The sequence below is a fragment of the Triticum dicoccoides genome, chromosome 1B (genome assembly GCF_002162155.2).
Source record: "Triticum dicoccoides isolate Atlit2015 ecotype Zavitan chromosome 1B, WEW_v2.0, whole genome shotgun sequence".
NCBI classification, from domain to species: domain Eukaryota; kingdom Viridiplantae; phylum Streptophyta; class Magnoliopsida; order Poales; family Poaceae; genus Triticum; species Triticum dicoccoides.
Window position 1 is genome coordinate 615254 of NC_041381.1, and position 4461 is coordinate 619714.

Below are 4461 nucleotides of genomic sequence, written 5' to 3' on the forward strand. Positions count from 1 at the left end.
TCGGTGCAACTGGGATGCCTTACCAGGCAATATGGAGCACCTTACATCGCTCAAGGAACTACAAATCGAAGGGTGCTTGAATATCCGGTCGCTTCCAACACTGCCCCGTTCTCTTGAGAAGTTTTGTGTTGCATACTGCAGTGGTGAGTTCACGAAGTCGTGTCAAACAGTCAGACATCCAAATTGGCAGAAGATCAAGCACATCCCCGACCAAAGATTTGAAGACCCAGCATGTAAGACTGTAATCCTGTTTTCTACATTCTTTTTTTTGTATCATGAAAAATGGGCTGTGTCATGATGATCTGCTACTAACTTTTGTTATGTTTTTTCATCCATTTGCTAGCCTCAGAAGAAAATTCTAGTTAGATTTTCCCGCAAAAAAAGAGAAGAAAGAAGAGAAGGTTGGCTAGGAATCACAAGTCCGTGAATCAGTGAAGGAATGTGGAGCCATCAGGATTTGTTCTTACTTTCCATGTGCTTGTTTTATTGTGCACTGTGATTTTCAATGTGCACCAGACGTGTATGGCCGACTACTGTTTCATATGACTATTTGTGAGTGAGTGTGAGAGAATTCTGTATACTATTCAGTACTATTTCTGATCTGTAATAATGTGGGCAGTACCGTTTAATTTGATTGGTGAATGCTATTTAATCAGTGCACTGTGTAATGCATGCCAAGGAGTTGGATAATTCAGGCCTCTCTTGCTTATTTGTCAGCAAAAGCCAAGCTTTTATTTTTGTTTGCTGGCTCTTTGTTCGCTACAACTTTCCATTGGTGGTCGTACGTACTTCCCATTTTGAATTCAGCATGATGGAAAGATCATTTGCACTGCCAGCTGAAACTGAAGCTTCTGCCCGCCGCCGATGGAGATTCAGAACTGAAGCCTGGGTGGGGAACTGGCCTAATCTTGGTGGAAATGTATCTTCATCGACCGTTTTCTATTTGTTTATCATTTCTCGGCAATGTCAAGAAATCCATCGATAATCCTCACAAAATGGTTAGAAATAGTACTTTCTCCTCAATTTCCCCACCTGAATTTCCTACTGGAATTAGGCCAAGTTTAGATGTGTTTTAGATACGACTGAGCAGAAGGATCACGACAACGGCCAATGACGGCTGTATGGAAACAGCATTGATGTTAGCGTGCTCTCACAAAGAGCAACGTACTGTACTACTCGAACATCTGCTGATGAACTTGTGACAAGGCCTATTTTTCTAGCGGCCAGAAATGTCCTACTACTAGCTAGGTGGTTCCGTGAGGTGTGGAGGTAAGGTTTCAGTTTCACTCAATGAATTGGATGTCAAAATTTCTGAAAGAAAGCTAAGTTATACTGCATCTTGCCTACTGGCTAAGTTAATATAGTTGTTTCTTGGAAATTAAGAAGCATAGTCCTTTTCCATCTTCTTGCCTTTCAAGTGAGTCGAAGTCAGGCGTGAATCTATACATGTGAAAATTCCAGGAGCTAGCCGCCTCCTCCTCCCAACCCTAGCTGCCTCCTCCTCCGAACCCTAGCTGCCCCTCCTCCGAACCCCCACCCTCGCCGCCTCCTGAGGCAGCCGCCGGGCAAGCCCGGGACGCCAAAGATGGTGGCGGCGAGGCCTCGGTTGCCCTGCTTCTGTGCGGGGAACCCCGGATCTGGAGCGGCGGCTCCATTGGCAAGGCACGGCCGGCTAACAGCCGTGCGGGTGGTGGATCTGGTGTCCTGACCACGCGGGCGACGGGATCTGATGGTCGTTGGCGGCCGGCGGCGGCTTCTGCGGCGGTCGGTGTGCGCGATCTGGCGCCTCCCTTCCTCCCATGTTCAGCGTGCGGGCCAGTCTGGTCGGGCCGTGCTTCCTCTCGGTCGCCGGTTCTGTACATGTGGTGCTGCTGGTGGTGGAGATCTAGTTCGGGCGAAATCCCGGGCCGGCCATCACCGGCTGCGCCAACTGCGACGCCTGAGGGCGTTGTTTCCCTTCCTAGAGGCGTCGGTATGGACTGATCTCCTCACTAAACCTCCCCCTAGGTCTCCCGGGCGAAAGCCCTAACTCTGTTGGGCGGCGGCGGCGCTCACGACGTCGTTCCCTTCTTGAAGGCGCCGCTTTGGGAACCTTGGGGTTGGGTGGCGCTTGTGGGTGGTGGGAGACGGCAGTGGTGCAACCCTTTTTTATCATGGATTCACGTCCGTTGCTTGGAGATGGACTCGCGTAGGTGAAGGTTGTCGGCTGGCGTCGTGGTGGCGTCAATGGCGGAGGACCTGCCAAGGCTCGCGTAGGTGGAGGTCGTCGTTTGGCGTCGTGGTGGCATCGATGGCGGATGACCTGCCAAGGTTGTCACCTCAATCTGCTTTGAAGATGGACTAGTGGAAGATGGCGGCGGCGAAACATGTGAGTGCTTCAGACCTGTTTGAGCCCCGTACCCGGCAGATGGCTCGGTCGGGGCCTCCGGCTTTAGATGTTAGGCTTAGGTGTGAGGTATGGGTATGTGGCCCAGGTTGCACCCCTTCATCATTTGGATAGGAGTAGTGACAGATACTGCCAAGATGGTGGATTTAGGCATATTGTTGTTATACTTTGTAAGGTTCTCGAGAATAATCAATAAAATGACCGTATGCATCTCCCAGATGCAGAGGGCGGGGTCATCCTCCTTCTCGAAAAAAAAGTGAGTCGAAGTCACGAGGTTGACTCGATGTTGAAAATAGAGTGTCCATCTTTGGCTCGTTTTCGCTCAAGATTCTCTCCTACTAAGGGTTCGACACCTTCAAAGAAGATACCATGTGAGGGCGCACGAGCTGATAAACTAGTGACCCTGTCAAAATTATTATGAAAACTTATTCCTTATGTTCCCCTAAATAGTAATCTTGTGCAAGAAGTTCCAACAATTTTGCCGTGGTTGGTTGGTCGACCTGTCTATCAACACCTACCTGTGATCGATGTGATACATTGCTCCATGTCGCATGAAGAGTCAGTTTGGATCCAGTCTAGTGTCTAAACTGATGACGACAACAATAACGACGTGTTTCGTTCGTCTACAGACATGCACCCTGGCCTGTGGCTACAACATCCTCGTAACTTGTCAAGAGTCCTCTTGCTGCGTCCAGTATCTCCCAAATAAAAGAGGCCAAAGAAGCCCAAATAAAAAAAAGAGGCCAAAGAAGCCCATCAAAATAAAAAAAAAGGAAAAAAAAAGAGAAAAAAATGTGAGAAAAAGAGAGAAGGGACAATGTTACTATCCTTTTTCCAAACTTGTGCTTCAAAGTAGCACCATGATTTTCATGATAGAGAGTCTCCTATGTTTTCACTTTCATATACTAGTGGGAGTTTTTCATTATAGAACTTGGCTTGTATATTTCAATGATGGGCTTCCTAAAAATGCCCTCGGTCTTCGTGAGCAAGCAAGTTGGATGCACACTCACTTAGTTTCTTTTGTTGAGCTTTCATACATTTATAGGTCTAGTGCATCCGTTGCATGGCAATCCCTACTCCTCGCATTGACATCAATTGATGGGCATCTCCATAGCTCGTTGATTAGCCGCGTCAATGTGAAACTTTATCCTTTTTTGTATTCTCACACAATCCCTATCATCATACTCTACTTCACCCATAGTGCTATATCCATGGCTTACGCTCATGTATTGCGTGAGGGTTGAAAAAGTTGAAGCGCGTTAAAAAGTATGAACCAATTGCTTGGCTGAAACCGGGGTTGTGCATGATGGGAGTATTTTGTGTGACGAAAATGAAGCATGACCAAACTTTATGATTTTGTAGGGATAAGCTTTCTTTGGCTATGTTATTTTGATAAGACATGATTACTTTGTTATTATGCTTGAAGTATTACTATTTTTATGTCAATATTAAACTTTTATCTTGAATCTTTTGGATATGAACATTCATGCCACAATAAAGAAAATTACATTGAAAATATGCTAGGTAGCATTCCACATCAAAAATTCTGTTTTTATCATTTATCTATTCGAGGATGAGCAGGAATTAAGCTTGGGGATGCTTGATACGTCTCCAACGTATCTATAATTTTTTATTGTTTCATGATATTATATTACCTGTTTTGGATGTTTAATGGGATTTACTAAGAACTTTTATATTATTTTTTTGGGACTAACCTACTAACCGGAGGCCCAGTCCAAATTGCCGCTTTTTGCCTATTTCAGTGTTTCGCAGAAAAGGAATATGAAACGGAGTTTAAACGGAATGAAACCTTCGGGAGAGTTATTTTTGGAACAAACACAATCCAGGAGACTTGGAGTGGGCGTTAAGAAAGAAACGAGGCGGCCACAAGGCAGGGAGGCAAGCCCAGGGGGGTGGGCATGCACCCCACCCTCGTGGGCCCCTCGTGGCTTGCCTGACCGACTTCCTTCGCCTATATATACTCATATACCCTGAAAACATCCAGGAGCACCACGAAACCCTATTTCCACCGCCGCAACCTTCTGTACCCATGAGATCCCATCTTGGGGCCTTAT

At 46.4% G+C, this 4461-nt stretch overlaps 1 protein-coding gene and 1 long non-coding RNA gene across 4 annotated transcripts in view; both read left to right on the forward strand.

Moving 5' to 3' along the window:
* LOC119314728 (putative disease resistance RPP13-like protein 1) overlaps window positions 1-4461 on the forward strand; it is a 33716-nt gene that overhangs the window by 9720 nt on the left and 19535 nt on the right. The gene's annotated exons all lie outside the window — the stretch shown is intronic.
* On the forward strand, window positions 7-655 carry LOC119314779. The gene is made up of 2 exons (XR_005152452.1): window positions 7-233; window positions 344-655. It is a non-coding gene; the product is annotated as an uncharacterized LOC119314779 (long non-coding RNA).